The sequence below is a fragment of the Panthera leo genome, chromosome B3 (assembly GCF_018350215.1).
Source record: "Panthera leo isolate Ple1 chromosome B3, P.leo_Ple1_pat1.1, whole genome shotgun sequence".
NCBI lineage: Eukaryota > Metazoa > Chordata > Mammalia > Carnivora > Felidae > Panthera > Panthera leo.
Window position 1 is genome coordinate 61,584,902 of NC_056684.1, and position 23,130 is coordinate 61,608,031.

Here is a 23,130-nt window from a genome sequence, read left to right on the forward strand (position 1 = left end):
AGTATTTTAAATTTGGGATGCCTGGGTGGCTCAGTTGGTTGAGTGTCCAACTCTTGATTTCGGCTCAGGTCATGATCTAGAGCTGTGGGATCAAGCCCTGTATCTGGTTCCACACTAAGCATGGAGCCTGCTTAAAATTCTCTTTCTCTCTCTCTCTCTCTCTCTCTCTGTCTTTCTTCTGCCCCTGCCCTGTTTGCACCCTCTCGCTCTAAAAATTAAAAATTTTAAACAAAATTCTGACTTGCTTTATGCTTTTGAGTTGCAAAATCTGATTCCATAAACAAGGGTGAAACCTCTGGCAACAAATAGTACCAGAAAAACTCTTATTTTCTACTCAAGAATGAGACATAAGAAATTAATACTGTATTGAATTATCCTGTTGTGTGTGTGGGGGGGGGGGGGGGGCGGAGGTATGTTCTTATGTAGCTATTTTCCATAACCTCTGGATTTGCTGATTTGGCAGACAAATAGAAATTTAAATGCTCGAACTTTACGTCAAATTAAGCTGGCTGGTTTTAAATAGGTTTTTTTTCCCCAAATACAAATTATGTGCTTATTCTAGAAAAAAGTTCAGACATAGATGTATGACGAGTGAAAACTACACTTCCTTTCCACCTTTGAAAAGCATGGGATAGCAAGCTAGAAAGTGAGCATGCTCTGGAACCAAACTATTTGGATTCCTATCACAATAGGATAGTGATACTTCTAGTGATACTTTGGATACTTCTAGCCATAAATGTAAAGAATTTACATAAGCTCTTATAAAATAGGGATTAAAAACTAGGGCTGGTTTTTCCCTCTTCTGGAGATGGCATCATAGGCATTCACAATGGTCCAGCATTTGACATCCCATCTTATGCTGTCCTACAATACAGCCTCTAACAAAACTTAAGGTGTCCCAAATCCCTGGAATAGAATAATTTACTGTTACACCAAAAAGACTGGGAAAGCATCAGAATCAGCGTGTGGTATGTGCTCAGGCTGGCTTCAAGGAGTTCATGCTGTGAGACCTACAGTTCTTATGAGGTTGTCTACAAGGAGAAAACAGCAAGCAGGGTCTAGGGTGGTTCCACATGTGCTAAGTGTGTTTGTGATAGGATCAAGCATGCTTTCCTTATTAAAGAGCAGAAAATCATTGTAAAAGTGTTGAAGGCACAAGCACAGAGTCAGAAAGCTAAATGAAAAAATGAAGCTTTTTGGTCTGGGGCATCTGGCTCTCAAGGTCATGATCTCATGGTTTGTGGGCTCAGGCCCCACATTGGGCTCTGTGCTGGCAGCATGCAGCCTGCTTGGGATTCTCTCTCTCCTGCTTCCTCCTCTTGCTTTGTCTTTCAATATAAACTTGAAAAAAATTGTTTAAATCAAAAGGCTTGTTCTGTTAAAAAAAACAAACAAAAACTAGGGCTGGGGGCGCCTGGGTGGCTCAGTTGCTTAAGCATCCTACTCTTTATTTCGGCTCAGGTCATGATCTCGGTTTGTGAGTTCAAGCTCTGCGTGAGGCTCTGCACTGACCATGCGGAGCCTGCTTGGGATTCTCTTTCTCTGCCCCTCCCTTGTGCTCTCTCTCTCTCAAAATAAATTAAAAAAAACAAAAAACTATGTAGTGAAGAGTAAATTAATTAATGAATACATCTAATGTAATTACAGCAGTGCTTAGCACATACTAAGTGTTCAATAATCTTTATGCATGTGGATATACATATATAGACATAAAGGCAGTTATATCTTTCACATTATTCTACCATCTGCTTTTCTCAACTTTCCATACCAGCCCATATGCAAATTATTTAATATCTGCATGATTCAATGATATGAATATATCAGAATTTAACCATTTCTTATATTGGATCCTTGTATATATCTTTGCATAGTTGTACTGGTATTTCTGTAGGAGTGATTACTAAAATGGGCCAAAGGGCATATGCATTTATAATTTTGATATTATGCCTTCCATACACTAGTTGATACTCACAAATGGCTGAATTTTTAAACCCTTTTAAATGATACTTTTAGGTGGTATGAGTCCCTATGAAAGTCTAACAAACATCAATGACTGATATTAACAGATTCTAAGGCTACTTTGCTACAATTTGTTACTGAGCATTGTATATATATTGAAAAAGTCTTTTCAGAATTCCATATAGTCATGAGAATAAAACTACATACTAAAGTTCCTCCTGAGTTGTAAGCATTTAAGCTCCTGAGTTAACAGAAACTATTTCCATTTTTGTAATCCCAACATCTAGTACAGTACCTGGGAATGGAGTATATCAGTATATATCAGTGTGTGTTAGTCAAAAATCAAAAGAATGATTACATTAAGTAATCGTACCTCAAAAACCACATAGCTTTTGTTCCTCTCCATTTGACAAGAGCCAATCCCAAGGAAGTTTGTAACATCTACTTTTTAAATTTTTTAATGTTTTTTTAATTAATTTTTGAGAGAGACAGAATGTGAGTAGGGGAGGGGCAGAGAGAGAGGGAGACACAGAATCCAAAGCAGGCTCCAGGCTCTGAGCTGTCAGCACAGAGCCTGACATGGTGCTTGAACTCACAAACTGTGAGATCATGACCTGAGCGAAAGTCTGAATCTTAACCAACCTAGCCATCCAGGAACCCCTACTTTCTTTAAACTTGAAAACACTTTCCCCTAAATTAAGAAGCATCTCTTCTTACAGTGTTAAGCCTCTTTAGTTAAGGTAGCTAATGTTTAAATACTCAAATGTAAAAGCATTTTAAATGTGTTATATATTTCAGATAGGAAGGATTCTCTGCAATAGTTTTTTTTTTTTTTTTCTCTGCAATAGTTTTATCATTATTGTACTTAGCTCAGTAATTCCTTACCAGAAACTAAACATTTGTTCATACCTAGCCCTAAAGGTGGGAATGACAAGAGTTTAAATGGGATGCCTCTTTGTTCAAATGGCTGCCAGTCCTCTTGGTCTACAGCAGAAACTGCTACAATAGGTTATTGACACCCAGGTCTTTTGTCTTTTCTGACATCTGGAGCCTACCTCAGCCTACGTCTCTGGTTTGGCTCCTCCCATTTTAGTAATCTGCATTATTAGAAATTACCTCTTCCAAGTAATGAGTGACACACAGTGAAGTTTCAGTGCATTCTCAGCCCATGCTGCTTTATTGCCAAAAAATATATATATACACACACACAGGTACAGAGTTTCCAACTCGTATAGCAGTTCCCTTTTACATCAAAGAATAACATTTCTTCTGAAATCCCAAGGATGCATAGATTAAACAAAGCAAGCTGCCTTTTGTAATACTTTCAACATTCAATGAAATCCTTTTAACATTTTACCAATGGTGCAAGTGAAGAAAATGCAGAACAGCAAGTAAAAACAACTGTACTTGTAGGACAGTAAATAAAAATATGTGAATGATACCCTAATATGACTGTAAAGGATGGGTGGTTTTAAGGTAAGTGCCAAGACTATTACTGTTGTTGAATGGCTGACGATAATGTATTGCCACAATACTGTTCTTATACCTGGGAGAAAAACTGATGGCATGGCATACTATCACCAAAGGAGAAAAAACCTTTTGAAAATTGCAACCTTAAGAGATCTACTTTGATTTTAAAGGAGGTTTAGGAGTTAAGAGTTCCTAGAGAAATCTGTGATGCTTGGTTTTCCAACTATTTTAATATGCTTTTGTGGAATAATGGGAACAAAGAGAAACTTTCTTTGTATCTTTACTGGTTTCATTGGTTGGCAGCATTATCAGTAAGTGGCAAAGAGAAAATTTATATATGGGATATGACATCTCACTTCCTGTACTTAAGTGGAGACTAAACACTGCAATGACTATAAGTATAATTCAGTTCTGAACTACTAGAAAGTCACAATTTCCACTTAAGCATTCCTAAAGGTATTTAGACCAAAACCCCACAGCAAACAGGTTAAAATGACTTTAGAAAAATTATTTTTCAATCAAACATGAAACTTGGGAGAGGCCTAGGGAGAATCATCTATTCTAATTCTGAATTCTCTTCTGTTTAGGCCACTCAGATATGAATTCCATTTGTACATTATTTTTCATGATCATTTGCACTTATAATGGCTATTTCTAAGGAATATTCTCAAAAGTTTTAAGCTATCACAATAAACTGATCTATTTTCCACATCAAGTAAGAAAATGAATGGCAAGGATTTTTGTTGTTGTTTTTATGAGAAAACCTGTTCCTGTTCACCTGGGATCAAAAGCTTTAGGCAACAAATTATGCAGTCTAAGCAAAAGATCATGGATAAAGCCCTGGCTATAAATTTTAAAAACACAATACATTTATATAATATAGTAACAAAAGAGAACCCAAGTCACAGATTTGTCAACATTTTTAGCACTGTTTCTACAAAATCGAACAGTCTCCTTTGCGGGAACCTTTAGGACTGGTCAGTACCAGTACCATTCAGAAGAGTTGGCTGGTTACCTGAAAATGCTGGAATATCTGAAATAGGATACTGAATTCCAAGATACTAGTTTTAAGAGATCCAAACTTAAGCCACATAAATTTTATCAGACAAATCCCCATACTTAACATTACTTTCTATAATCTACACTGGTATTCCCTACTTTCCTACGCTTTCTGAAACTCTGCACCTTTCTGATTACTAGAGCCATAGCAGCTTACTTATTTATTCCACATGCTTAGTTTGTGCCTTAGTTTTGTTTTTAAACATGCTTGGGGACTAAGGGAAGCAGGCAAGAGGTGAGAGGGTGAGCACTGTCATGCTCTCTATTCCTGACAGTTTGAATGTCTTGTGGTCGCCCCTGTTTATCTTCTAGCTCCCATTTTCAATGGAAGTTATGATAATCTTTAATTAGAAAATGAAAACGAATAATCCAAACAGTAAATTCAGGCTATTGGTTTAAGTCTCTATTGCTTCATTAACAAATGCATATATATATGTATCTACTAGTCACCATATAACACTGGACATTTTCAATCATGCATTAAAATATTAGTACTCTAAAATCAGAGTTACGGGCCTGCCACTATTGATTGCTTCCACTTTCATTCAGACCCAGTTTTAATAAACATGCAGAAAAGACCCCTTGATTCAGAGGAATTAGGAAAAATAACAAGCATGCATGCCAAATTTCAACTGAAAATGTGGGTTAATAAAGTGATTGCTTAGAAATGCAGGCAGGGCAGGTGCTCCACATCACAATGCTATCTCAATAGAGGTACAAAAGTCACACACAAAGAGGTTAAAATCAGGACCACTACTCAATTATAAAAGGCTTAATTGCAAATCCTGGCCCTTTTGGGTAAAGAATGATGTAAAAACTCTGGGAAAAGAAAGAGAATTGAGCAGTTAAGTTTTCTTGGCCATTTATTGACACCTATAGCATAGAAGAGCATAGGTGGTGTAGTGATGAAGATGTTTTTAGGCAGAATGGTTTCTGATTCACATTAATGAGCTTTATCTGCACAGCCCCCTGGGGAAAGAGAGTTTATGAACAGCAGAGCTAATAAAATGTAAACTCAAAATCAATGCCCTGAAATTTAGCATAGACTTCTGCTTTTGAAAACTGTTGACCAAGGGATCCTTCCAAATAGGGTATGGTTAATAGCCAAGCAATGTTCTGAATAAACTAGAAGCGATTTGCTTGCAACAGCAGCACCATGAGAATGTAAACTCCTGGAGGCCAAGGGTCTCTTCATATTTTGCATATCACAGGTACACAAAGAGTAAACATGATACCACAACATTAAAAATAACTGCATACTCAGAGACTACAAAAACTTGTAACACATTTTAGCATTTACAACTATAACGTGGCTGTTAAGAGTAGTCTTTAATTGTTCTAAGTAAGTTGACATCACTATAATACACAGCGGTGTCCTCATGATCGTGCAGATGAGTGAATATTGCTTGGTTATTCCAATGTCTCTAACACCAACTGCTGGCGTAAGACATTAAAAGAGGAGCTATAATCAATTTAATATAGCCTTCTCCCCATCCTTTGGAGTTGCCATATAAGAATTAAATATTCAAGAGGCACTATTTTCTTAAATCCACTCCACTTTTAGTTTTTTCCCTGGGAAAACAAGGGAACATAGACCCAATCTTTTCAAGGAACTTCAAGGTGCTAATGGCCAAAATGAACTATTCCACTATTATAGCCCGATGTGAGGTGTGTGATTCCCCAGATCAAGAAACTAGTTTGCTGGGCTCTTTATTAAATTAAAATAAACAGTCACAGGCCGAAGTCCTCAGCACAGCTACATGAGACAAGGTTTAAAAAACCAACATACTGTGTTTGGCTATTCCCTTCAATCCTTTGCTTTACACCTTTAAATTCTAACTCCCCTACCACTCCCTTACCACAGTCATAAGGAAAACCCAGCTATCCAAGTTCTTGGCTTGTTTTTAACCCAAACATACACACACAACAAACTTTTCATTTTTTAAAATGCACCCGGAAAACTAATGGAGAAAAGAAGAGGTGACAAACAACAAAGTATGCTATTCTGTAGATGCCTGTTGCTGACAAGAACATCAAGCAAAGTCCCCACATGATGGCTTCAGTGGAGCTACATCAGTAATACATTTGTTTCCAGGTTAACCACTAGAAAAATTTCATTCAATGGCTCTAACCCTCTGCTTTAGGAAACAAATAGGGTCTCTAACCTTTAAACTTACACAAAAGTTGCTAATTCTCACACAATGATATATTCATATACATTCAGTTTTATAAGTACCTTTTATATGTTCTTTGTCTAAAACATCTTTTTCCTTTTGTGCAACTCTGTTGATCGCAGAGCTTCACAACCTCAAGTAATAATATTTATTCAACTGTACAACTTTGCTAATACAATTTACTATACATGCAAAACTGTTATTGCTACTAAAATTCTACCTCTTGAAAATTATTCATTTTATGGCTTTTATTTTTTATTTTTTGCAATAGGAAGTATCCTTTCCTATATACTGTGCTATTTTGATATTTTGCATTCATTACCTTTTCAGAGGTATTTTTAAAAATGTTTAAATGCTTTTCAGAAATGGATTCTCCCAGGTAATAAACTTCTTGAGCCAAGAGTACAACTACTTTAAATACACTATGAGAATCTAAACCTGGGTCCCTGGATATCTGCTGCTGCAAAGTCTATTTGTTTAAGCTTGCTTCTGTACAGGAGACATACCTCATTAGTTTTGCATTTCACATCATGGTAACTGTAGAACCTGTGTCAATAAATCCTGAACTCTCAGAATACTGAGTTTTAAAAATCACCTCAGAAAACTGCCCTTTCCAAGTTCTCAAGGCAGCTTTTAGAGGTAGGAATTTCTCTTCCACAGAAAGCTATCTTAGGCTTTCAGAACAAAACTTTTATTTCCACAAGGAAAGTAGAAAAAAGTGAAAGCTGTCTGAGGTGGCTTACTCTATCTAACCAAGCAAAATAGATAGTTATTACAGGGCAACCTGGGTAAGCTCTATCTAGCTACATTCCAATTCTCATAAAAAGGTCTGGAATCCCATCAACACACAATTCAGATTCTGAAACAGGAAAAGCCCGTGACAAATTAATGAAGGACACTGAACTACTGACCAGTGTTCTTCGGTAACAAGTAGCATGCTGCAGACAGGAAATGTAAATTGTCTGCAGATTAGAAAAGCACTTGCTTAACATAGCATCTGAGTAAGACATGCAAAATATAAAAGAATTTCTTGATGCAAAAGGAGTGGATTAAATAATAAACCTACGAGACATACAGTGTGAAAACAACCTAAGAACAGTTTCATCTCAAACAGAGCAAAAAAGCAGAATCATGAAATGGGGACTCATTTTGATTTGAGGCTTCTTAAGACACAAGGGCAGCTGGTTTCCAGCTACCTCAGAGAAAGCTTAAATAACCTCAAACATAGTATTTCACATTGTGATCCCACATTTCTATTCATAAATGAGTCTTTTTGGCCTTAATCGTCTTTCCCCAGAGAGAAGATCACGATTGAGATATTTATGAAAAAAGAAAAGGTCTCAATTTTCCACTCATTTTACACTATTGGTTATTATCAATAATTCATCCTGAAGTTTAAATTATTACTAGGCTCATGCACTAACCCCTAACATGGCACTACAATATGCTACCAAGCACTAATGCTTACAAAACTATACACATCTCAAAATGGAAGACATTGGTGATTTTGTTGTTCTTAAACAACTTGTAACATTTGTCCACAAGTATTAAAATATACATATATATATATTTCTATTGCACATATCCCGTTTTTGTTGAACTTTTTAAAAAGAAAAACGGCCAGGTGACATGGATGAACAAAGGGAACGAAGTAGGCATATTCTCGCCTAAAATTACAGCCTTTGCCATCAAGAAGGGGACAAAATAGACCAGGGGAGGGGGAGAAACGTAGGTGTATTTAGTAAACCCTGGGCTAGTACAATTGGCATGTACCATTTTGGTAGATGCCATCTGGTGACAACAATTAAAGATGCAAGAACAACTTGAACGAGATCATTCAGCAGTGGTTCTTTTAGGTATGAAATAAAAAATACAAAGCAAATGGAGAAGATGAGTCTGATACATATTCAACAAGTGGGCCAGAGATGGTTTCACTGGTGCTGACCGTACAGAGTCCCTATCCCCTGGGCCAAATGACCCTACCCAAAACACTGCAAAAAGGACACAGGGCAGATGGATAACAGACAACAGAAGATATAAATTCTCAACATACCAGTGAGATTCATGTATGTAGGTTCCATTCTGTCTTTAACAATTCCAAAATACTAAAGGAAAATATAAGTTGGCTAAGAAGTCAGAGAAAAATTTAAGTTACCTTTATCCGAAGTTACTTCTATGCTTTACCACTCAGTATTTATCTTCAAAGGAAATTATACCTTATCTATATTACGTGAGTATTTTACTAAAAAGCTTTCTTATGACAATTCAAATAGTTTGACCAAGTTAGCTAATCATTAAGGGTTCTCAACGTTTCCCATTTTTGGTCATTTCTATCACTGGTAAATTTTGGTAAATCTGCTCTAAGTTTTCAGCATCACAGCATGTATGGCCCTAGGCAAATTCCCTAAGTCACAGATAGGCTCTAAGAAAATGTGTTCTTAATTGCATCTAAGAAGTTTTAAGTTCTTTCTCACAAAGACCCATACGGTTTTATTCTTTTTATGTAAAGACCTGACAATTCAGACACTGGTCCTCTGTTGATCTGGAAGCAAGAACAGCTTTCTTTACACAATAGTCTGTTCATCATATGGTGTAGGTTTTAAGAGAAAGAAGGAAGATCCGTATTTCTTATTGAACTATTTTTCTTGTTTGAGGTTTTTTTCCAGACCCTGAACTTCTTCTACATCAACAACAAGTTTGGGAACATTGCTTTTGAGGTCCATTCTCTGATGAGAAAGTTCAGTTCCAACTGCGTAAAGTTACCTGAGTCCCAGACCTGACAGCCTCACCTAGAAAAACAAACTAAACACTTGAGTACCCACCTTGGATCAAAGGAAAAAGGCTATTTAAATTTTTAGAAAAATCAAGCTACAGAATGTAAAATGCCATGAAGTCAGATGGAGCTGCATAAGGCATTTTTGCTTCTTTTTCTCAGGAGAAAGGAATCTTATGGAGACTCTTCTCATTCCCCTGCCCTCCATTCCTCCATGTCCAAAATTGAAGGCAGGTCATAATGTATGATCCACCATATTTTCTGAACAGAAAAACCACTTAAGCCACTCTTCTTCCTGCCTTAGCAGTATGGAAAACCAAGTCTCAAGTGTTATGTAAGACTGCACAAAAAAGAATGAAGTAATTTGAAATATAACAGCCTCTCATCTGAGCTAGATGAACAGGGTTCCATCACTGGACTTGAAGTTGTTTTGTTTCCTTTTCCAACCTTTCAGTAAACCCAAGCATGGATTCACAGGGTTAACAAATGCACAATGTGGTCCAAAGACTTCTGACACAGAAGCCAACAACAGCTTCCTTCTCTAAGAGAAAAATCCCTCTTCTCATCAAAATGTAGATTTACACATGTGAAAATGTGTAGTTTACAGAGACTCTGTTAACCTTGCATTATCTTGTCTTTATGCTTCTTTATTACATCAAAGGTTTTACTGCAAAATTAGACCTTTGTTCTTTTCCAGCAAATGTACTTCACAGGATGAATTTAGATATTTAATATGTTAATTTTTAAGCATCTCTTTCATTTCATATTAGAACACATATTTGGAATTTACTCTTGCAGATTCAACTGTGCTTATGACAGTGGCTGAAACTGGAAGACATTAAAAAAAAAAAACCTTATGTCATCCATACTTGCTATTTATTTAGTCTTCTTGTTTGGAACAAAAGGTAAAGAATTTAAAAAATGCCAACATCTAAGCACCTGTTTGAAATTAAACATCAGCCCCAGCTTCCAAAATAATTTCTTTATAATTAAGCAAAAGCAGAACATGCATGTCAGTTGCTTCTTTCTTCCTGGAGCGCTCAGCAAGACGACTGCATCCTAGGAGCTTCTCTATGTTGAATCTGAGAAGTGGAACCAAAAGAAAAGCAGCTTTTTCCAATCCAAATCATGGAGGTAAAACATGTAGAGAAGAGATATCCACATTTCAAGAATAGGGAAAGTGGCTGGGTAAAAGAAGAAGGACTACCTACTCCAGGAGAAACACAGAATACCTGGAAATACAAAATAAATTAAAAACAGGGAGGTTAAGACAGGTACTTCTGCATGAGCATACTTTTAAAAATATTTAAAAACACAAAGAAAATATACTTTAGATTACACACTGTCTAAAAGAAAACGTCCAACCATAACATCGAATTCAGTACTGTCATCAGAAAAGCAGAAGCATTAGTCAGAAAAAATATATAAGCACAACAGAAAAAAATTACATTTATATAAAAACTTGTATTATAAAACAAGACACACACATATCCATTTCATATTATGCAAATGGAGTAAGGTGCCTCAAGTTTTTATAGCCCTGATTCTACACAGAACATGTATGTTTAAAAGCAAATAAACCTTAAAAAAATAATAAAGTAATAAAAGCAGCTGTACTCCCAATTTGATAGAACTACTTGTACTCAAAGCTGTATGTATCATCTTACTTTGAAAGAAAAATTTTTTTAATGTTTATTTATTTTTGAGAGACAGAGTACAAGTGAGGGAGGGGCAGAGAGAAAGGGAGACACAGAATCCAAAGCAGGCTCCAGGCTCTGAGCTGTCAGCACAGAGCCCGACATGGTATGAACCTATGAACCGCTAGATCATGAGCTGAGCCAAAATCGGACGCTTAACTGACTGAGCCACCCAGGCACCCCTGTATAATCTTTACTTTGAATTATCTTCAACAACTTAAGACTAACAGTGAACAATAAAAATTTTGTAAAATAGAGGCGCCTGGATGGCTCAGTCTGTGGAGCATGTGACTCTTGATCTCAGAGTTGTGAGTTCTAGCACCACGTTGCCTGTAGAGATTACTTAAGTAAATAAAACGTAAACTCTTTTTTAAAAAAAAATTTTTTTAATGTTTATTTATTTGATACAGAGCATGAGTGGTAGAGGGACAGATAGAGAGGGAGACAGAATCCAAAGCAGGCTCCAGGCTCTGAGCTGTCAGCACAGAGCCCGAAGCGGGGCTCGAACTCACAGATGGTGAGATCATGACCTGAGCCGAAGTCGGTCGCTCAACGGACTGAGCCACCCAGACACCCCAAACTTAAACTCTTAAATACAAAGAAGAGGGGCACCTGTGAGTTTGAGCCCTGCGTCAGACTCTGTGCTGACAGCTTGGAGCCTGCTTTGGATTCTGTGTCTCCTTCTCTCTCTGCCCCTCCCCCACTTGTACTCTGTCTCTATCAAAAATAAACAAATGTAAAAAAAAAAAATTTTTAGAAAAAGTACAGAGAAGAAACTGAGGGGGAAATGGGTAATGGGCATTGAAGAGGGCACTGTTTGGGATGAGCACTGGGTTTTGTATGTAAGCAATGAATCACAGGAATCTACCCCAAAAACCAAGAGCATACTTTACATACTTTATATGTTAGCCAATTTGACAATAAATTAAATTAAAAAAAAAAAAGAAAAAAGACAGGGCGCCTGGGTGGCTCAGTTGGTTAGGCGTCTGACTTCGGCTCAGGTCATGTTCTCATGGTTCGTGGCTCAGGCCCCGCGTCGGGCTCTGTGCTGACATCTCAGAGCCTGGATCCTGCTTTGGATTCTGTGTCTCCCTCTCTCTGGCCCTCCCCAGCTCACGCTGTGTCTCACTCTCTCTTTCAAAAATAAATAAATATTAAAAAAAAAATTTTTTTTTTTAGGGGCGCCTGGGTGGCTCATTCAGTTGAGCGTCCGACTTCGGCTCAGGTCATGATCTCACGGTTCGTGAGTTCGGGCCCCGCACTGGGCTCTGTGCTGACAGCTCAGAGACTGGAAACCTGCTTCCGATTCTGTGTCTCCCTCTCTCTGGCTCTCCCCAGCTCACGCTTTGTCTCACTCTCTCTTTCAAAAATAAATAAACATTAAAAAAAAAATTTTTTTTTCGGGGTGCCTGGGTGGCTCATTCAGTTGAGCGTCCGACTTCGGCTCAGGTCATGATCTCACGGTTCGTGAGTTCGGGCCCCGCATTGGGCTCTGTGCTGACAGCTCAGAGCCTGGAAACCTGCTTCCGATTCTGTGTCTCCCTCTCTCTGGCCCTCCCCAGCTCATGCTTTGTCTTACTCTCTCTCTCAAAAATAAATAAACATTAAAAAAAAAAAAAGAGAGAAAAAAGAAATGCAACTTATTAGATAAAATCAACTTGTATCAAGTTTGATAATACTTTCATGGTACTGTTACTAGAGAGCAACAAAACTAACACTGTAATAAATGAGGTTTTGTGATAAAAAAAAAGAAAAATTACTTAATACACAGTGTTGCCAAGAATGCGATGAAACAAGAACTATCTTAGGCTGGGACAACCTATTAAAAACATTTTCTGTAATGTGTAGAAAAACATGCATAAGGTAGATCAGAATTGCACTGTTTGTAATTATAAATAACAGTAACATCCCAGATGACCTTCTAGTCAGAACTGGCTACATTAATTATGGTACTTGTAAGCAGCTGGATACTATACAGCAGTCAAAAAGAATAAAAAAAGTTCTCTGTGTAGTACTATGAAAATTTGGTAAGAGAAGCAAAAAGAAAAATATGGATCAAAGTTTGTCATATTCTCCTTTTTGGATAAAAGGCAAGAAGTGGGAAATGTCTTTGTATTTTATTTTATTATTATTTTTTTTTGTATTTGATTTTATATGTGGAAAGAAACTCTGGAAAGGTACATAAGAAATTAATAAAAATGGTTTTTTATTTAGTAGTAGCAGCTGCAGAAACTGAACCAAAAAAAATTAATAACAATAATAATAATAACACTTAAAAAATGTTTTTGTAAAATATAACCACAAGTAAAACAATGTGTACTATACCATGGTCACCAAATAGAAGTATGTAAAATTATCACCAGTTCATTGCTAAATATAACACTTTTTAAACTGCAAATATGTGCAAAAGTAAATCAAACAAACAAGGACAATATTAATGTAATTCCATGTACATGAGGTACCTAAAACAAAGTAGAAGAGGTAACTAGGGACTGGGGGTAGTGGGGAAGGGAGTTAATTAATTTCTGCTTGGGATGATTAATAAATTCTGGAAACAGTGGTAGTGGTTACACAAATATACATTTTTTAAAAAATGTTTACTTATTATAAATACACTTAATGCCACACAATTCTACATTTAAAAGTGGTTACAATGATATATCTTATGTATTATTTTACAATAAAAAACATGTAACAAATGCTTATGAAAAGCTGAAATAAATTAGCTTACAAAAATGGCCAATAAGCAACTGGCTAACTCGTCTTCCTGGGCCTCCATTTTTACTATGTCACATAAAAAAATACCTCAACTCTAAACTGAATTTGAGTAACCCAGGTTGAAGACAAGACAAAGTCTTAAATCAAAAATCACAAAAGGAAAATTTAAACTAACTTTAACATGGGGTTCCTGGGTGGCTGAGTCGGTTAAGTGTTAGACTTTGACTCAGGTCATGATCTCATGGTTCTTGAGTTCGAGCCCTGCATCAGGCTCTCTGCTGTCAGCTCAGAGCCCACTTGGAATCCTCTGTCTCCCTTGTTCTCTGCCTGTCCCCCTGCTCATATACACATGCTCTCTCGCTCTCTCAAAAGTACATAAACATTAAAAAAAAATTCTCTAAAATAAATTAACTAATTTTCACTATTTGTAGATGAACCAAATAGTGAGCACCAGGCTGGCTCAGTTGGTTGAGCAGACTTCAGCTCAGGTCATGATCTCAAGGTTCCTGAGTTCGAGACCCACATCAGGCTCTCTGCTGTGGGCGCGGTGCCCACTTCAGATCTTCTGTCTCCCACCCCTCCCCCTCCCCCTGCTTATTCTCTCAAAACTAAAATAAACATTAAAAAAATAATAATAAACACAAAACTACTTTTCTGGGGGGGGGGGGAACCCTAAAGACTCCAACAAAAAATTACTAGAACGTTATGATGTATGAATTCAGTAAAGTCTCAAGATACAAAATCTAAGAATACAAAATCTGTTGCCTTTCTATATACTAATAATATATAGTAATAATAATATATATAATATTTAGTAATAATGAAGCAGCAGAAAGAGTAATTAAGAAAACAATCCCATTCACAATTGCATCAAAAATAATCAAGTACCTAGGAATAAACTTAACCAAAGAGGTAAAAGACCTATACTCTGAAAACCACAGAACAGTGATGAAAGAAACTGAAGAAGACACAAAGAAATGAAAAGACATCCCATGCTCATGGACTGGAAGAACAAATAGTTTAAAAAAAAAATTTTTTTTTAATGCTTTTATTTTTGAGAGAGAGACAGAGCTCCAGTGGGGGTGGGGCAGAGAAAGAGGGAGACACAGAATGTGAAGCAGGCTCCAAGCTCTGAGCTGTCAGCACAGAGCCCAATGCAGGGCCCAAACCCACAAACCTGTGAGATCGTGACATGAGGTGACATGAGCCGAAGTCAGACGAACCACCCAGGCACCCCTGGAAAAACAAATATCGTGACAATGTCTATTCTACCCAAAGCAATCTACAGATTTAATGCAATCCCTATCAAAATACCGACAGCATTTTTCACAGAACTACAACAATCTTAAAATATATACAGAACCATAAAGAACCCTGAATAGCCAAATCAATCTTGAAAAAGAAAAGCAGGGGCGCCTGGGTGGCCCAGTCGGTTGAGTGTCTGACTCTTGATTTCACGGTTCATGAGATCGAGCCCCGTGTTAGCTTCTATGCTGACAGCGCAGCCTACTTGGGATTCTCTGTCCCTTTCTCTCTGTCCCTCCCCTGCTTGTGATCTGTTTCTCTCTCAAAATAAATAAATAAACTTGAAGAAGAAGAAGAAGAAGAAGAAGAAGAAGAAGAAGAAGAGGAGGAGGAGGAGGAGGAGGAGGAGGAGGAGGAGGAGGAGGAGGAGGAGGAGGAAGGGAAGAAGAAGAAAATAAAAGCAAAGTTCGAGGCATCACAATTCTAGACTTCAAGTTTTATTACAAAGCTGTAGTAATCAAAACGGCATGGTACTGGCACAAAAACAGACAAATAGATCAATGGAAAAGAAACCTCAGAAATAAACCCACAATGATATGGTCAACTAGTCTTCAACAAAGAATATCCAATGGAAAAAAGTCTCTTCAATAAATAATGTTGGGAAAACTAGACAGCTACATACAAAAGAATGAAACTGGACCCCTTTCTCTTATATATATATACATGTACACACACACACAGGAGCACGAACATGCACAAGTTGGGGAGGGGCAGAGAAACAGGGAGAGAGGGAGAGGGAGAGGGAGAGGGAAAGGGAGAGAGGGTGAGAGAGAATGAGAATGAATCCTGGGCAGAGGCTGATGTATGGCTCGAACTCATGAACCATGAAATCATGGCCTGGGCCAAAGTCAGACACTTAACCGTCTAAGCCACCCACATGGCCCTGGACCACTTTATTACACCATACATAAAAATAAACTCAAAATGGATTGAAGACCTACATGTGAGACTTGAAACCATAAAAATCCTTGAAGAGGTTAATAATTTCACTGACATCAACCACAGCAACATTTTCCTACATATGTCTCCTACAGCAAGGGAAATAAAAGCAAAAATAAACTACTGGGACTATACCCAAATTAAAAGCTTCTGCAGAGCAAAAGAAATAAGTCATCATCAGGGAAATGCAAATCTAACTACAATGTGGGGCACCTGTGTGTGGCTCAGTCAGTAGAACATCCAACTCTTGATCTCAGGATCATGAGTTCAAGCCCCACATTAGGCATGGAGCCTACATTAAAAAAAAATCTACAATGAGGTATCACCTCACAGCTGTCAAAATGGCTAAAATCAAAAACACAAGAAACAACAAGTGTTGGCGAGGATGTGGAGAAAAAGGAATCCTCTTGCACTGCTGGTGGGAATGCAAACTGGTGCAGCCGATGTGGAAAACAGTATGGAAGTTCCTCAAAAAGTTACAAATGGAACTACCTATGATCCAGTAAATGCACTACTCAGTATCCACTCAAAAAGTACAAACACACTAATTCAAAGGGATACAGGCACTGCTATGTTTATAGCAGCATTATTTACAATAGCCAAATTATGGAAGCAGCCGAAGTGTCCATCAATAGATGAATGGATAAAGAAGATATAGTGTATATATACAATGGAATATTACTCAGCTATAAGCTTAATGAAAGCCAAAAAGCTGAATTAGCCAAAAAGAATGAAATCTTGCCATTAGCAACAACATGGATGGAGCTAGAGAATATAATGCTAAGCAAAATAAATCAAAGCAAGACAAATACCTTGTGATTTTATTCCTATGTGGAATTTAAGAAACAAAAAGAATTAGCAAAGGAAAAAAAGAGACAAACCAACAAAGACTCTTAACTATAAAGAACAAACTGATGGTTACCAGAAGGGAGATGGGTAGTGGGATGGGTGAAATAGGTGATGGGGATTAAGAAGTGCACATGCCATGATGATCACTGGATGATGCAAGAAATTGCTGAGTCACTATATTGTACATCTGATCCAATTATTATATTGTACATCCAATATAACACTGGATATTAATTATACTGGAATTAAAATAAAGGCAAACAAATTAATTCAGAATCAAATCAGGAGAAAGAGAATTACAGAATTTGCATTGATGCAAAAGTAGAAGTAAGAGTAAAAAATACAGAAGAACCACAAAGGGCCTTTAGAACACCACAGGCAACAGAGCTGTTTCATTATATAAGCTTACTCAGGCTAATTCAAAGCTTGCATCAGTCATTAGACTGTTCTGTAGTTCAATTATAATGACAAGATAACTGGTAGTAATGTTGACAAGGAAAGAAGATACAAGCTAGTTCTTTCCAGGAGTAAATATGCTAAAAGAATTCTACGCAAACCAAACACCAAAGAAGCCTTTAAAAAGAGCACCTTTTCTGGGAATGCAAACTGGTGCGGCCACTCTGGAAAACAGTATAGAAGTTCCTAAAAAATTAAAAACAGAACTGCCCTACGAACCAGCAACTGCACTACTAGGTATTTATCCAAGGGATACAGGTATGCTGTTTCAAAGGGACACACGCACCCCAATGTTTATAGCAGCACTATCAACAATAGCCAAAGTATGAAAAGACCCCAAATGTCCATTGATGGATGAATGGATAAAGGAGATGCGATATATATATATACAATGAAGTATTATTCGGCAAACAAAAAGAATGAAATCTTGCCATTTGCAACTATGTGGATGGAACTAGAGGGTATTATGCTAAGTGAAATTAGTCAGAGAAAGACAAACATCATATGACTTCACTCTTATGAGGACTTTAAAATACAAAACAGATAAACATAAGGGAAGGGAAGCAAAAATAATATAACAACAGGGTGGGGAACAAAACATAAGAGACTCAAATATAGACAACAAACAGAGGGTCACTGGAGAGGTTGTGGGAGGGGAGATGGGCTAAATGGGTAAGGGGCATTAAGGAATCTACTCCTGAAATCATTGTTGCACCATGTGCTAACTAACTTGGATGTAAATTATAAAATAAATTATAGAAAGAAAAAAAGAAAAAAAAAGCACACCTTTTCTTAATAGGGAACCTATATAGAGTGTCTTATAAACAAATTCCTTTAGGGGTACCTGGATGGCTCAGTTAGTTAAGTGACAGAGTCGATTTCAGCTCAGGTTGTGATCTCACAACTAGTGGGTTCAAGTCCCATGGTGGGCTGTGCTGTTAGTGCAGAGTCTGCTTGGGATTCTCTCTCTCTGTCTCTCCTTGCTCCACATGCACATGCACTCTCTCTCTCTCAAAAAATAAACAAACATTAAAATGAAGTCATACTGGGGCACCCTAGTGGCTCAGTCAGTTAAGTGTCTGAGTTTGGCACAGGTCATGATCTCGCAGTTCCAGAGTTCGAGACCTGTGTTCAGATATGTGCTGACAGCTCAGAGGCTAGAGCCTGCTTCAGATTCTGTGTCTCCCTCTCTCTCTGGCCCTCCCCCACTCACACTCTGTCTCTCTCTCTTTCAAAAATAAACATTTAAAAAATAAAAATAAAATAAAATGAGGTCATACTGGAACAGAGTGGGCTCCTAATCTAACATGACTGGTATCCTCATAAAAGAGAGAACTTAGAACACAGACACACTCACAGGCAAAATGCCATGTGAAGACTGGAGTTATGCTGCCACGAGCCAAGGAACCACCAAAAATTAGAAGAAACACATCCTTCCCTAGTACCTTCAAAGGAAGTATGACCCTGGGGTGCCTGGGTAGCTCAGTTGGTTAAGTGTCTGACTCTAGATTTCAGCTCAGTCATGAGCTCATGGTTCTTGGGATCAATCCCCATGTAGGGCTCTGAGCTGACAACAAGGAGCCTACTTGGGATTCTCTCCCTCCCTCTCTTCCTGACCCCAATACCCCCGCTTGCTCTCTCATCTCTCTTGAAATGAATAAACTTAAAAAAATTAAAAAGACAAGAAAAATAAATAAAAAATAAAGGTGTACTGAAAAGCTTTAGAAATTAAAGATTAAAATACCAATATTTATCTATAATTAAAATTTAAGTAAATATATTCGAGGAACACCTACCTGGGTGGCTTAGTCAGTTAAGCCTCCAACTTTGGCTCAGGTCATGATCTTACAGTTCATGAGTTGGAGCCCCTCACTGGGCTGTGCACTGACAGTGCAGAACCTGCTTGGGATTCCTTCTCTTCCTCTCTCTGCCCCTGTCCCACTCTCTCTCTCAAAATAAATAAACTTAAAAAAAAAAATAATATACTCGAAAATCTGCCTAATAACATTTATATTTTATCAGTTGATCTTCAATCTAAGTCTGTACCTTTTTTCCTTTATCCAATAAAAATTACTAGTTTGGGCAAATGATCATTTTTTTCTTTTTTTATACTTAATACACTGATTTTGTTGAGAATATAAGATTTAACTTAAATGTATATAATTTCTAATCACTTGTGATGCTCATTTTCTGTTGAAGCTTATTGTTCCACTTCTATAAGCTATGTTTTGAGCCGCTTAAACAGTATCTGAAAGCATTAGCCACTATTACTCACTTGCCAAATCCTGAGTTCAGAATTTTATTTTCTTCTCGAGAGGAATATAAAAGCACCTGGAAGCCAAAGAAAATGTTCTTCCTGTGATAAGGAAAAATAAAAAAGAGCATTACAGAAAGGATACAGCCCTCACTTGTGCTATATGCCTCTGGGGGCAAAACTATTCCAATGAACCAAGGTATTTTAAAAAACATCACTATCAAAAACTACTCAAAAGGAATAGAAAGAAGTTACTCTCTATCTGCACTGGCCCTCATTTTATACAGATTTTATAATTTTAACTAATTTCAAAACTCTTGGATCAGTGGTTCTCAAGTTTTCAAGGAACACAGTTCCCACTGAGAATCTGATGATGCTATGGTCCCTCTTCTCACAAAAGACCTGTGCTTTACTATAGATGACCACACCCCTGTTTTAAGGTAGGAAGGAATAATGTTCTATTCCTTTCCTCTGCCCCATGTATCTTCTTTCTTCTTCATGAAATCGAAGGGAAAAACAAACAAACAAAAAACAAAAAAACAAAGACTCCTGAGAAAAGCAAGAGAAAGGTCTTATTTAGAAGCCCTTTCTTTACCTGACATTTCCAGCTTTGCTAAATCAAGAGTCAGCAAAGACCATACCAGAAACACTCAATCGTATTATGACATGTCAGTCGAACCAACGTGCCAATTTTAAACAGGCTTCACCAATTCCGAAACCTACCTGTTCGGTAACTTTCGAAGAATTTAACTGAAAGACCGAATGAGAGGTTATAAAAACCCAAATTACAAAGAGACCCCAGACACAAGAACCGAATACTGAGAGTATTACACTTCGCGACCCCACCACATCACACAAATTGCGTTCTAGTAATATCTCCAAAACTCTCATTCTCTCTATAAAAGATAAATAAATAAAAATTGTACACCGACTTTTAGCTCTTGGAAACAAACAACGGTGAATTCTACCGAGACCTTGAGACAGCCGAGATTAATGCGCCATTAAGCCACTACCAGGTCATGCAAGGACAAAGGTGCTTACTCGCATCTTAAAGTTTGAGAGATGGGAGTGGGAACGAATGGATAGGTAACAAGAGAACGTGAATGATACACACAAATTAAATCCCGCGGTGGGGGGGCTTGTTACACCAAATCTCAAGGTCAACGGAGAAGGGACACTAATTATTCAAGGCTGCAACAAGCCTCGATAGATGTCGGAGACTCACGCAAAACAGCGGGCAGGAAGCCGTGAGGCGAGGAATATAGATAAATCAATAAAATAAACATATTCTTTAAAAGATAAAGCTCTGGACAACGCAGACGCTGGTAGATATACACCCGCGTGGGTGCAGTCAACGGGGAATAAGCCGAAAACACAAAGGCAGCCAAAAAGAACCGAGAAGGGCATCGGCGGGTCGAAGTGTCGGTGCGACACACCCCGGAAGGCTAGTACCACCGCCCTGAGACAGCGCGGAAGGAAATCCGTGTCAGGCCGAGGCCCGCGCCAACCGCAGGCAGGCTCTGCGCGCTCCCGTCCCCTATCGGACTGGACCGCGCCACCTCCTGCTAGTTCCCTCATCGCCGGCTTTCTCGGCTTACCTCGCACCAGTCAGCAGAAGCACTCGACCGTCCGGGGGCCTCTCCGCCCCCGGCCCAAAGGCCGGCTCCCGGCGGTGCGCCTCACTCCGCCATCTTCACTCCTTCCCAAATCCGCCAACCCTGCGGCAGCTGCTTCCACAAGCCCCGCCCCCGTCTCTGCCGTTGAGTCCTCACTGGATAACGACTTGCGCAAGCGCCCTCTTTTCCCCCTGTAGGTTGGACGGAATGTACGTCAATCAATAACGCCGGCCCGTCTCTTTTCCATCTATCCTTTTGTCGGATTGGGTCCCAGGGTTGAGGTAATAGGAAAAGACGTTGTTGTAATTCACTTGTTAGGAATGTAAAATTATTTCCACGTAGAAGATGTGTCACTTCTTGGAAGGGTAGTCTGGTTAGGCCGTATGACTTTTTAAAGCCACCGTCAGGTTCAACTATACTGCTAATAATTTCATTCTCGGGCCGGGAGCTTTTAATCCTGCGCATGACACCACACCTAGGCAGACAATTTAATAGCTCCAGTTTCTATCTGACTGTCTGACCTGTTTCTACTCCTAAAGGGTCCAAACGTCAGACCCCTGTTTACAGCTCTGGTCAGTACACGAGAGCAGATTAGGGTCCTTCTGCCGAATGTCATACGTTATAACTGACAGTTTTGTTGCTTCCTACACTCAGCTGTAGGGCTCTTCAGATATTTTCTTCAAGGATTGTTCCGAGAGGCGGGTAGGGTAATTAGAAGTTACTCTTAGGCTGTGCGGCAGAGGGCTCCCGTGTAGGAGGTGTAGGTCCTCAAACACCAGTACGACTGTCAAAAGGGCTGCTTTCCAGAAGAATGGATTCCTAAGGCTGCACCTCCCTGAGATACAATTTCCAAAGTCCTCGGATGGAGCCAAGGAGTCCTATTTTTACAGAAACTTATAAAGGGCAACTACGGGAAAACCTACTGTTAATAATATCATACCTAATGGTGAGACTTCATACTTCCCCTTTAAGATCAGAAACAAGGCAAGTGAGGACACAGGCTCCCTTCACCTCTATTCAACACGGTACTGGGGGGTGTGTGTGGCCAGTGCAAAAAGGCAAGCAAACAAAAGGCATCCAGATTGGAAGAAACAAAACTATCTTTATTTGCAGGTGACGTGATCCTCTGTAGAAAATCATAAGGAGTACACACACAGAGGAAAAACAAAAACAAGACTAATGGAACTTATATGTTTAATAAGATTGCAGGCTACAAGATCAGTATACAAAAATCAACTGTTATTTCTCTACATTAATAACAAAAAATGAAATTAACAACGCATTCACAATAGCATCAAAAAGAATAAAATACTTAGGAAAAAATTTAGTATAACATGTTGAAGATTTATACACCAAAAATATAAAACACACCGAGAGAAATTAAGATCTAAAAAAGTAAAGACACTTTCCATGTTCATGGATTGTTAGATTCAATATTAAGATAACAGTTCTCAATTTGATTAGATTCAATGCAATACCTGACAAAATCCTAGCACTCTTTTTTTTGTAGAAACTAACAAGCTGATCATGAAATGTATAATGAAATATAAAAGTCCCAGAATAGCTAAGACAATTTTGAAAAAAAAAAAAAAAGTCAGAATTATACTACCAGATTCAAAACTGACTACAAAGCTATAGTTATTGAGACAGTGTAATATTCATGAGGATAGGACTACAGAATCCATAGAATAGATTTGGGGATCCAGAAACAAACCCTTCGATTTATAGTCAAATTTTTAAAGTTTATTTTCTTTGAGAGAGAAAGTGTGAGTGGGGGAGGGGAGAGAGAGAGAGGGAAAGAGAATCCCAAGCAGGCTCCTTACCGTCAGCGCAGAGCCTGATGTGGGGCAAGAACCCACGA

General features: G+C 38.2%; 1 long non-coding RNA gene and 1 pseudogene across 1 annotated transcript; one reads left to right on the forward strand and one right to left on the reverse strand.

The window, feature by feature from the left end:
* The first annotated feature begins 409 nt into the window (after positions 1-409).
* On the forward strand, positions 410-1,285 carry LOC122221208 (annotated as a pseudogene).
* A 1,817-nt stretch (positions 1,286-3,102) lies between these two features.
* LOC122222167 lies at positions 3,103-21,432 on the reverse strand. The gene is made up of 3 exons (XR_006203636.1): positions 21,252-21,432; positions 19,675-19,755; positions 3,103-10,667 (listed from the first exon to the last, which is right to left on the reverse strand). It is a non-coding gene; the product is annotated as an uncharacterized LOC122222167 (long non-coding RNA).
* Positions 21,433-23,130: the final 1,698 nt, after the last annotated feature.